The sequence below is a fragment of the Mesoplodon densirostris genome, chromosome 9 (genome assembly GCF_025265405.1).
Source record: "Mesoplodon densirostris isolate mMesDen1 chromosome 9, mMesDen1 primary haplotype, whole genome shotgun sequence".
NCBI classification, from domain to species: Eukaryota; Metazoa; Chordata; class Mammalia; order Artiodactyla; family Ziphiidae; genus Mesoplodon; species Mesoplodon densirostris.
The window spans coordinates 104,612,295-104,625,590 of NC_082669.1; positions in this window are offsets into that span (position 1 = coordinate 104,612,295).

A 13,296-nucleotide genomic window follows, 5' to 3' on the forward strand; every position below is an offset into this window, starting at 1 on the left:
AATGTATTGGTATTAAACAGGAAATAAAGGTATTTGCTTAATTGAGAGTGAGAACAGTACTTTATACATTATTCCTTTAATGCATTAATAAATAAGGGAATAAATTTTCTAATTCTTACCTGAGAAACATATCACTTTAACTTTTTAAGTTTATAAATTTATTGCAGCCTTTTGATTCATGCAATACGTTATTTTTCACAATTCATAATGGACTTCCAAATAATATTGACCTTTGATCCTTTATTTGACCTCTGTTATTTCACTTTTCTATTACAATGAGTGGATGGACTATTACTTGAAATTCACTGTGAAGTGACTTCATTCTTTCTGAAAATTTTAGACCCCCTGGCTTTAATAACATTTTACACTGACTCTGGATTTTCTCTTGATTGGTATACACACTTCCACATGTCATAGTGGAGGCCTTGACTTTTCTGCTGCTTGTCAGTAGATTCTTGTGCAGATTTACATAAATACATTTCCCGGAGGCAAGATTTATAGTAGTTACTTATGACAGCAGTGATCCTTGGGCATTTCAGGTACTGTAGTTACATGTTGTTCCTGAGGATATTGTTGATTGCCTGTCATTCCTACTGCCTAGATGTCATTCAAAGGGTTATTTGTTATTTTAATGTATAAGAATCTGAAACATTAAGGTCAATTAACCCAGCTGGGCCACAGTATGAGTCAGGTTCAAATGAAAGTTTCTGAGGCAACTTGTGAAAATGGCCATGAAAGATGATAAGGGAAGAACTTGCTACTAATGACTGAACTGTGCAGTTAGGATGATTTGTTGCCCTAAGTATCTACACTCCGCATGTTCCCAATTCCTTGAGTAATTGTGAGATTAATATTTTCAAAATATCTGGAAATATACTCTCCTCCCTCGTTAACTTTCAACATCAGTGTAAGGAAGCATTACATCAGTCATGCCAGTGTATAAGTAGAAATCATCCACTGTCATAAAAAACATGTCACAAAGGTGAAAGGGAACAAAATTTGAGGGTACTTTGGAATAACTCAGACATTTTATTTAGCAGAATGCCAAGAATAATTTTAGCTACTAGAATTTTACGTAATTTGTTCACTGGTAGTTACTTTTGTGTGACAGAGCACATTTTAATCCTAATTTTATTATTTCTATTTCAGATTCACTTCACTAAGAAGGGAAATATATTATCTCTCAACTATACTACTGGGTTTTTTTTTTAACATCTTTATTGGAGTATCATTGCTTTACAATGTTGTGTTAGTTTCTGCTTTATAACAAAGTGAATCAGCTATACATATACATATATCCCCATATCTCCTCCCTCTTGCGTCTCCCTCCCACCCTCCCTATCCCACCCCTCTAGGTGGTCACAAAGCACCGAGCTGATCTCCCTGTGCTATGCGGCTGCTTCCCACTAGCTATCTATTTGACATTTGGTAGTGTACGTATGTCCATGCTGCAGAGACTACTGTTGTTTAAATAGCATGGGCCATAACACTCATGTAGTAGTTTGAGAAAACAGAAGTGGGTGGCCAACCACAGCTGTGCGGGAGAGAGTATAAAAACTCCAGTTCTAGTAGGAGAACTCTTTCCTCGATATCTTCGCTGGGCCAGGGATGGTCCCTAAGGCAATCCTCCCTCCCTATGACCACAGTGAACCAATAATGTCCTCATCCTGTACTGTCCAGTTATGCTACAACTCTCTCTCAACTATTCACTGAAACTTCTAGAAGCGAAATGGAAGCAGAGTTTCCTGCATTTGTTGAATAAGTTAAAGAAAAATGATTCTAGTAAAAAATTAAGAATGAAGAGGATGTTGGAAGACAATAGAAAAACTGTTACTAGTTTTCCCTGAGTTACCTTTTTCTTCAACAGTAGACATTCTTCTTGCCTGTCACTTCTGCTCTAGTGAATTATATTCAGTTGGGGTAAACAGACAGACAGGATAACTGGATGCAAAAGAAGCCTTGGATATTCATTGTATGTAAGTTGTTTTAATTATTACTTGTCTCAATGAGTTGAGAACTAAGGACATAACATAACTATATAGTGAAATTTAGTGTGCGATCTAACAGGGGAAAGGCATTTCCAGTTCTGCGAAGCAGCTGGGTATTAACTGTCAGTAGAGGTCCCAATGAGACACACAGAGTGGACATTTGGGATTGTTTCTTTCAAGATCCATCACATAACAAGCTTTGAATAATAAGTAAATGATGTGAACATCATACATGGGTAGAACCAGCTTTAACAATTAGCTGTCAATCACATCTCAGAAACCCAAATAGGATATAGAAAAATGGGCTTACGGTATGTAAGGAGTTCCAAGGGCTGAAGACTTTGGAACTTTTAGGCACAGAAATCTGTGTTACTTTACAGGAGTGGTCTGAAAACTCTTAGATTGATAAGGAAATTCTCTCTTCGCAAAGGATGGCTGGCAGATTTTGAAAAACTGAGAATCCTATTTGACCCAACGGCAAACCAACACCAACCAAAATCTGAGTAATATTTTCAGTGGCTTGGTATTATTTGAGGGTCATTAGTTACAAACCAACCAACCAGGAAGTCTTGCAAAGAAATGTTTGAGAGAACAAGTCAGAAAAAGGGGTATAGATGAAGAACAAGCAGCACCATTTAAATTTCACTGCTTACCTGGAATGACTTTAAATAGTGCCATTTTGTATTTCCTGAGTCTATGTAACTGTCCTAATATTTCCTATACATACCACCTGCTACTGGGCTAGCAGCTAGAACTCACTTCATAAAATAAAAAAAGAGGAGGGTATAATTATTTCTAAGATGGTAGGGTAGGGACTTCCCTGGTGGTCTAGTGGTTAAGACTTTGCCTTCCAATGCAGGGGGTGCAGTTTCGATCCCTGGTTGGGGAGCTAAGATCCCACATGCCTTGTGACCAAAAACCCAAAACATCAAACAGAAGCAATATGGTAACAAATTCAATAAAGCCTTTAAAAGTGGTCCACATCAAAAAAATCTTAAAAAAATTAAGACAGCAGGGCAGGCAGAAGCTAAAAATCAATGTATTTACTAGTTGATACGGCCAAAGACTAGGCAAGTAACAGAGCTGGTGGCAGAGAAAAATAGAAATAAGTGAACTAAGCAGAATACAGTAGAAAAGAACATATGCAGCTAATGGACTTGACAGGTAGGAAACTCATATGTTCCCTCATTTTTTTCCTGACACAGTATTTTGCGATCAGACATTTACTTGGTAGTCATACTGTAATTGGTCACAGTGTAAAGCTGGTATTTAGAAAATATATGTCTCATATTTATAGCCATAATATTAGAAACATACAATCTAAAAGATGAAAATGTGTTATATTTTCAACTAAGGGCATGATATATATGTCTTACTATTATAAATATTACATCTAGAGATCACTTTTCCTCAGAAGTTGAAAATCTGCCACATAAAATGTGTTCATAGATAATCATCTTTTATATAATTTACATTGGGCAGCTGTAACAGGTATTCTTAATAGAGGAGTACGTGTTTATTTCATATTGTTAATATCTGCAATAAACCTTCAAATTTCCAACTACTTTTTTGATGTTGTACTTTGTAGAGCACCATCAACATATGGGTTTTAAACGTGTGCTCCAGCTGTTTTCTGTGTATTTGAGCTAAAAGTACAATCTGAATTTTGCATGTGAACTGTTAAATCCACATTTTTCTCAATACCGAAGGGGTCAGAGAGAATTTCTCCTGCTTAGGCGTGAGTCCAGGGACCAGATGCTCAATAGGGTCTATCCAGAATCAGATATAGCCATTGTTCTTTTAATCGTTCTAAAATAAGATGTAAAATCACAAGGATAGGTTAACCATACTACAGATAAAATTATTCACTGAAGTGATTATGTACATTAACAGTATAACCGTGACATCTGTATCTATTTACAAAAAGAGGCAAATGGGCAAGTAATTATAACACAGTGTGATAAGTCAGTAAACAATTTAAGTGCACGTACTGTGAGCTTTCAGACTGGTTCTTGTAGGAGTTGAAAAAGCTTCTTAAGTACAGCTAGGTTTCTATGTATTAATATTATACATACATAAACATGAAAATGAGGGAAAGACATTTATGATGTAAAATAATTGAACTTGCAGACTAGATGTGAAAAATTTGAAACTTTGGAAAGTTTAACAATGAATGTAAATAAAGATTTTTTTAAAATATAGATCTTCGAACACTTCATGGATTCAAATCCTTGAAATTAAGTAACTTACAATTTATAATTATAGTTTATAGTTGTGTAATTTTATTTTCTACTTTTGCTTTATTTAAATTACTGAAGTAATCCTTTATTAATTATCCACTATACAATATGATTAATAACTTCGTAGCTCATTTTTATATATTTGTGTGTTTTGCAGAAGGCACCTATACTTGAATGAAAATTTTCGAGCTTCTAATGAATTTCAATGGACACCTACACTTTGTCATTTTTACTTTAAATGTATATCATTCTTTGTTAAGGGCATGACTAGAGAGTTTAGTTAACTCACATTAAGATTTTATCCATGGTACTCATAGAATTTTTGAAAAATTAATTATAATCTTTTCAGTATTATCAATTATGAAATTCACAAAATAATGTGAGTGATAATTCAGTAATTACCAGAGGGCATTTACTGTTTTAATCAGATGAACTAATTATATCTTAAACAGAGTTTTAGTCATTTGATTAATGGCTGGCTCACTTTTATTTTATTACAGTTATTTGAGAGTTGTTAATTTATAGGAGTTATATAATATTAGGTTAAAGTTTTGTTTGTAATAAAACTTTGAAACACACTTTTAAATTATGTAAATTTGCTATTTTAAATTTTGATTCGTTTCTAGTTAATATATTTACTTTTGGGGGGAAAGTTGATCATTGATGAGCTGAAATCTATTTTTGAAAATACATGTTATCTTAAAATGACAAAAATACCCACTGGCAACAAAAGACCTTCACCTAATAAAAGCCCAGACACACAATAACAGTTTAAATCGAGTTCCTCTAAGCTCTACTAATATTTGACAGTGTTGAATAACACTGTTGGACAAAAGAAAACCTTACAAAAATTCTTCCCAAACATAGAAGTGCAACCGTGGGTAATCATTAAATTAAATCCATTTCACCTGTAACCTGCCTTCACTAATCAAGGTCGTTTTAATTGTTGATACAAAAATTTGTCCTCCAAGCAGCACAGAGCCGAAGCAATAAGATGTTTGCCCAAGCTGTTGTCCAGGAACTTGGAGTCAGCTGTGCCTGGTTCAAGCTGAGCCTGTTAAGACTGGATAGGACCGCCAACCCGCCATCTGGGCATGCGCGAGTGTCCCCTAGTTGACCTTTTGACGTCAGAGGGCTGGAATCTCCATCCTCGGATCGTACCAAGCTCTCGCGATTTTGAACCTGCAGAGGTCAGTAGCTTCGTTACACCTGTGCAGAATGATGATTCCCACACCTTTTCTCAATCACCTTTCTCCACGCTCCCCACGCCTCAAACTGCCTTGCTTCTTTACTCTTTATCCCCTCAGTACTCCAGCCCCTTGCCTTCGGGAAGGTGGATCTGAGACTTCTTGTCTTCTAGCTTGGCTACCTCGTGAGTAAACCCTCTCTTTGCTGCAAACCTTGGCGTCTCAGCGTTTTGGCTTGCTGTGCATCAGGCAGAATGGGTCTGGTTCGGTAAAAGGAGTAGAATCAAGAGCACCACTTTCTTCCCTGAGACAGTCATCACGTTCCAGAGTTTCTGCTGTACTACGGACACGATTTGCGACTTAATCTTAAGGAGAACAAAGAACATCTCCTCCTGGTTTTAGCAACAGGGAATTAAGGAGAGGAAAATGAATACTCTTTGAAGAGGTCTGTTTTTCTCCTGAGGAGTCTCACTTCGTGCGGAGTCCGTGTTTCACAATATTTGTGGATTGAATTATATGGAAGGAAACTGGGAAATGAAGAGAAGCCGGTAGCAGGTAGGCAGACCCAGCTTATGCAGCTCGACTTTGAACTGCACATCAGGGCCTGGGATGGAACGACTAAATCTGGCACACATCCTGCTGAGTTGTCCCTTTCCGCAGATGCGGTATCCCCACATTCCCAATGCTGTCTCCCAAGTTCAAGCTCAGTCTCTCCTGTAGATGACTGTAAGAACTTCCTAACTGGTCTCTCCATATCTTTTTTTTTTTTTTTTTTTTTTGCGGTACGCGGGCCTCTCACTGTTGTGGCCTCTCCCGTTGCAGAGCACAGGCTCCGGACTCGCAGGCTCAGCGGCCATGGCTCACGGGCCCAGCCGCTCTGCGGCACACGGGATCCTCCCGGACCGGGGCACGAACCCGCGTTCCCCGCGTCGGCAGGCGAATTCCCAGCCACCGCGCCACCAGGGAAGCCCTCTCCATATCTTTTTTACCTCCTGTAAACCAATTTCATACTTCAGCCAGAGTGATATTTTTTAAAATGTAAATCAATGCTAATTTTTTCCCCAAATAGTTATGCATTGCTTTTAGAATAAAGACCAGAGTCCTTGGAAAGCTACAAGGTCCTACAGGGTCTGGCCTCTGCACAACTCTCCAGCTTCAGTCTGCTGCTCTGCTGGTCCTTCTCAGCCACTGGGTTCTCATTCCCATCACCCCAGTCCACGAACGTCTATCAGATCCTCGAACACACTGTGTTTCTTCCTTACTTGGCCATTAGCTGGAGTGTGCGCTGTTTCAACCCTCTCAGCCCAGCTTTCTATTTATCCTCCACGTCTCGTTCATACCTCAGCCTTAAAAAAAAGAAGGAAATCCTATCATATGTAACAACACGGATGAATCTCGAGGACATCATGCTAAGTGAAATAAGCCAGCCGGAGAAAGACAAATACTGCATGACCACTTATAAGAGGCACTTGGAGTCCTCAAATGCGAGACAGAAACTGGAAAGGTGGTTGCCAGGAACTGGGATCAAGGGGAGATGAGAAGCTGTTCAATGCCTGTAACGTTTCAGTTCTGCAAGAGGAAATATTTCTAGACCTCTGCTTAAAACATTGTTATAGTCAACAGTACTGTACTGTTCACTTTAAAAATTTTAAGAGAATAAATCTCATGGTGTTTTTTGCCATGATTAAAAAAAAAAAGTTCTTAATAAGGATTTCTGGTGATCAAATCTGGCCCGGTGGAGCACAGTCTGGGTACGTGATGCAATCTGGCAAATCAGGGACTTCCCTCAAGATTTTTGGAATTGGAAGAAAGAAAGGGAATATAGTTACTATTTGGTGGAAGACACTGATCTACAGAGGAATGCGGAGTTAAGAGAGGAGGCATGTGGAGGTGGTCTGGTGGACACTGCAGTTTTCCCTGAAGCCATCTGCAGTAACGTAAGTCAATAAAATTTCTACTTTGATTTCTAATCCAGTTGACTTTTCTCTCAGGGGCAAGGATAACAAATAATAAAAACAGCAACAACACCGCCAACAACAACCATATGTTATGAGACCATAAACTCCGCGGGGGCTGAGATCTTGCCTGCTTTGCTCAGCAAAGTTGGTACTCAGTAAAAAGTTGAAAATGAATACGTTATGAAATTATCAGTCCCCTTTAAAATTTTTGGTAGACAGAGCCTATAATTACCCTTTTTTTAATATGGGATAAATGAAATATAGTTTTGAAATATTTCAGTGTTCCTGAATTTAAAGAAAAAACATATATATATATATATAATGTTTCTATGTAAATTTCTAAAGTTATGCATGGAGAGAGAAAATGATTAAGAAAACAAACAGGTTACAAATAACACACACTTAAGTTAGTGAATCTTTTGAAATTCTGGAAAATCAGATTTTTATGTGTTTGAGATTCAGAATGGCTTGAATAGGTTTCTGAGACGAATTTATTTGCTTGTTTGTTTAACCAACCTGTCCCTGTTTCCCCTATCCTGAAATCCTCCCTCCCTGGCAACCAGTTTTCCTATTAGTTCAACTTTTTTTTTTTTTAGATTCCTGATATAAGAGATATAATGTGGTTTTGTCTTTCTCTGTTTGGTTTATTTCGCTTAGCACAATGCCTTCTAGGTCATCCATTTTGCATATGACAGGATTTCCTTCATTTTTAAGGTGGAATAATATTCCATTATGTATATGTATCACATTTTCTTTATCCACTCATCTGTCAACAGTTGCTTGGTTTGTTTCCATACCTTGGCTATCGTGAATAATACTGCTGTGAACATGGGAATGCAGATATCTCTTCAAGGTGATTTTGTTTCCTTTGTATATGTACCTAGAAGTGGGATTGCTGGATCATATGACATATTTTTAATTTTTTTGAGAATCTTCCATGCTGTTTTCCATAGTGGCTATACTAGTTTACATCCCCACCTATAGCACAAAAAGGTTTCCTTTTCTCCACATCCTTGCCAGCATTTGTTATTTCTTCTCTTTTTGGTAATAGTCATTCTAACAGGTGTGAGGTGATACTTTTTGTGGTTTTGATTTGCACTTCTCTGATGATTAGTGATGTTGAGCACCTTTTCAGGTACCTGTTGGCCATTTGCATGTTTGTTCAGGTCCTTTGCCCATTTTTAAATTGGGTTATTTATTTTTTTTGCTGTTACTTTTTAGGAGTTCCTTGTATATTTTGGATATTAATTCCTTACTGGATATGTTTTTTGCAAACATTTTCTCCCATTCCATAGGTTGCCTTTTCATTGTGCTCATGGTTTCCTTTGCCATGCAGAAGCTTTTTAGTTTGGTCTAGTCCCTCTTGTTTATTTTCATCTAAGTGGTTTATATCTGATTATTTCACCAAAACCATTTTACTGTTTAGACCTAAAATATACAAATCACGTTTTACACACGCTTGGTAAATGTTTAACTTCGCAAAGGCAGAATGAGGCCCAATACAATCTGACTTAAGGAACAAATCCCCAGATAACCTCCTCTTGTCACTGGGGCAACTAGGGGCACACAGTAGTGAAGAATGAGTGAGTAGCACTGGGAGAGCTTAACTCCCCTAATGAGGAACCTTGACTGAACACAGTGAGTTACCCACTGGTTCCACTACTGGACCTGGAAATGCGTCATTTGAGAATTCATTCTCAAAAGGTAATTGGTAGAGCCTTTTAAGATGAACCGAAATAAATAAATCGTACTCCCTGTAACTGAAAATGCTGGTCTAATGGTCAAAGCATGGGCCAGAGGTTCAGAGCTACATGAATATTTAGTTATGTATTAGAATTAGAAAAATGGTTCCTAATTAAGATATGTTCTAAAGGTTTGTCCACCTTCCTTTCTTCCCTTTTCTCTCTCTTTCTTCCTCTCTCCCTCCCTCTCTCCCTCTCTCTCTCTTTTTTCTTTCTTTCTTTTTCTTCTCTCTTTCTTCCTTCCTTCCTTCTCCCTCCCTCCCGCCCTCTCTCCCTCTTTCTCTCTTTCTCTCTTTCTTTCTTTCCTTCTTTCTCTTTCCTCTTGCTCCCTCCTTCCTTTCCTCCTTTCCTCCCTCCCTCCCTCCCTTCCTTCCCTCCTTCCTTCCTTCCTTCCTTCCATCTTTCACTCTTTAAATTTCTTGATTCTTCCTAAGTGTATTGTGGTTCCCTTGAGATAGGACTCATCAGGCACTGCTTGCCAAATGCCATTTAAAATCAAAATCCCTCAACTCTGTTTATTAAAAAAAAGGTTTATTGTAAAGTCCTGCATATGTTTTAAAAATATACATACAGATTTAATGGAAAAAAAGAGCAGGTGTTAATCCATTAGACAAATTAATCATTTAAATAGCATGTAGCATGTGAATTATGTCTCTTCAGAGAAGAGTTGAGGATCTATCTCTGAGGATGACACTCTTAATATATTCCTAACTAGGACAGTTACAAGACTGGGTTTTTATTTTCTTCTTCTCTGGTTCACTAAAACAATAAAAATAAGACAAAAACAAAACAAAAACAAAAACCCAGAGGATAAGAAACTAAGATCTTGAGGTATAGAAAAGCTGAGATCTGGGAAAGACTGAAATTATGGATGTGCACAATTGAAGCACCCAGTCAAGAGTTGCTGGAAGAAAGCATCCAGGAGGGCAAGGGTGTGTCAGGGTTGGGTTGAAGTGCCATGTCACATGCTGTCATAGCAGGTGGTGTGTGTCATCCTCATGGGGATTTCATGATTCAAAATGGCAGAACATTTTGTATTAGAGTAAGGTGACTAGAAAGCCAGAGCAACTTTTGTGATTGTTCAGGGTGAATATCCTAAGGTCTGAAGGATGGTGACATGTATATACATAGGATATGGAGAACTATAGAGGTTATAGTGGTTTATATTTCCAGGTGAAAGGATATTCTAAACAGTCTTAAAATTCTGGTGTATGTTCTTCAACTCATCACCTAGGTCACAGGTTTGAAAAAATGGCTTATTTTTGTAGATTACTTTCTAACTAAATACACTGATAGATGATGGGATGGTAGTTTTGATCTATTGTAGGCCTTTGTTGGGTGCCAAAGGAGGGCCTTGGGTACCTAGACACAGAGGACATCAGCAGTGTGAAGAGGATGTAGAAAGGAAAAGTGATGGACCCAGAATAAAGTTTGTCAATTTCTAATATTGCCTGTGGTTTTCATTATAAAAATATCAGGCAAAATGAACTTTTGGGGTTTTTTTTTTTTAGTAATACTAAAAAAAGTTGATATTAATATCTGATTTCAAGTGATTTGGTGTCTTGTGGAAAAAGTGTAATCAGTTAAATGTGGTGAAATAATAAAAGATGTAGAGATAAGCATAGTGATAAAAATCATGAAATGATTTCATCTCTGGGGTTCTGTTGGTATAGTGTGTTCTCCACATTGAACAATCAGGCATCCGTCTATCAACTCAAACATAAGTATGTCAAGACTTGACACATTTAATCCACTCTGTTCTAGTATATTGTGGTTTATGTTGTGAGTTATAATTTTGTGAAATTATTTTGAAGTGTTGTGGCTATAAGGCAACTTTGAGGAGACAATTGCAGAAAATGAGCTTAGTTGGTACAGCAAGTCCATAAAGGCAACCTCCTCCAGGAAGCTTCTGGAATAGTCATGGACATGGGTACTTCTTTGACCTCATAATCATTTACTGCCTGCTTTTCTAGAAGCTCAGAAACATGTGACTTCCTTGAACAAGAGCTCTATTAAACCACTCAGGCACTTTTCTTGTGATTTATTTAAAGACATGAAGTATGTTGAGAGTTCTGTAGACTGTCAATAATAGTCATGTAGTTTGGAATTTAAGAATAAAGTATATAAATAATCCCAAACTGGAAAACGCTCACCTAGGGTAACATGGGCATTGAACGTTAAATAATATATACAGAAAAGGTCTTGCAAATCTTCTACAAAAGATGAGAAAACACTGGAGTATTAATTTATTCAAGCAAAATTAACCATTAAAATAAGTAGTCCATTTCTCTCTGTAGAGACTATCGGCTGACAGAATACATTTATAAAAATATCACTTCTGGGGCCTCCCTGGTGGCGCAGTGGTTGAGAGTCCGCCTGCCGATGCAGGGGATACGGGTTCGTGCCCCAGTCTGGGAGGATCCCATATGCCGCGGAGCGGCTGGGCCCGTGAGCCATGGCCGCTGAGCCTGCGCGTCCGGAGCCTGTGCTCCGCAACGGGAGAGGCCACAACAGTGAGAGGCCCGCGTACAGCAAAAAAAAAAAAAAAAAAAAAAAATATCACTTCTTCCTCCTCTAGTCAAGGGTTGTTTACTAAAGGAAACTAGTTGCAAAAATTTGTGCACAAAAACCCAGCTTTTACATTCTTCAATGAGAACTATCACAGCGATCTCTTTAAATTAACTACACACAGTAATTTGAAAATTTGGATATCTCCTTGATGGTGAACAGCCAGTAGAGTCAACGGAAGAGAGAGTCCTTGCAACCACATTGGCCTGGATTCAAATCCACACCCAAGTGAACATGCCGCCATTGGCCAGTTTAGTTTCTGAACCCAGCTTCCTCATCCATCAGTAGAGAGGCAAAAACGATTAATATATGGTTATCTCATGTAATCTTTGCAACAATTCTAAAAGCTAGACCATTGTGTTTATTTTTTAATTTTTAAACAAATTTTTGTTATATTTTACATTCTGTTTTATCACTTATCATAAGTAAATTACAGGCACACCTCAGACACATTGGCAGGTTTGGTCCCAGACCACCTCGATAAAGCGAATGTTTCAATAAAGTGAGTCACACAAATTTTTTGCTTTCCAAGTGCGTATGAAAGTTATGTTTATACTATATTGTAGTCTGTTAAATGTGCAATGGCATTATGTCTAAAATAAATGTACATGCCTTAATTAGAAAGTATTTTATTGCTCAAAAATGATAACCATCCTCTGAACCTTCAGTGAGTCATAATCTTTTTGCAAAAGTAACATCAAAGATCACTGATCACAGATCACCATAATCTAGTAATGAGGAAAAAGTTTAAAATATTGTGAGAATTACCAAAATACGACATAGAGACACAAAGTGAGCAAAAGCTGTTGGAAAAAATGGTGCCAATAGACTTGCTTGACTCAAAGTTGCCACAAACCATCAATTTATAAAAAATGCAGTATCTGTGAAGTACAATAAAATGAGGTATGCCTGTATATTGCACATCACAACTCTATTTGGGGACGTTAAATAAATTTCATGAAGTAATTTAAAAGGCTATTTGAGTTTTGAGCCAATTTTTGATTTTTCTCCATAAAGTATATACAGTACTAAAAATCTGAAAAATTCAGTTGTTTTGAGGAGGAAATATAATTGTCTTATTATTTATGATTAAAAAACAATTGCTTAAAACAAGTTATTTGAAATCACTTAAAAACAACCTTGAATACACAACTTTTTTCATAGAATTTTAGTAGCAACTAAATAATTTAGTTTTAAAAATACATTAGACATATTTAATAGTTGGCAGCATAATCCATATATCACAGGATAAATACTTGATTAAATTATTCAAGAAGTAAAATAGAAAATATCCTACTAATTAGACTTTTCAGACATCTTGTCTTTTAAATATCAGAAATGTCAATGGTCATATAAAATACCTATCACAAAAACTGAGTCATGAATAGAACATTCAAGTGTTAGATTTATTAGTTTTCTTGATTTTCTCTCCTTCCCATAAGTAATTAATGTTCTGCCTTATTTGAAATTTATCACTGCATCCTCCTCCTAAAAGGCTTTCTGACCTGCCACTAAGGCATCTCATTCCTAGTTCAAGCCATAAAATCTTCTTTAAGAACCACTGTTAGGCCATTACCTGGATCTGGGTGAAAGAGAAGAAATAGTAATGGACC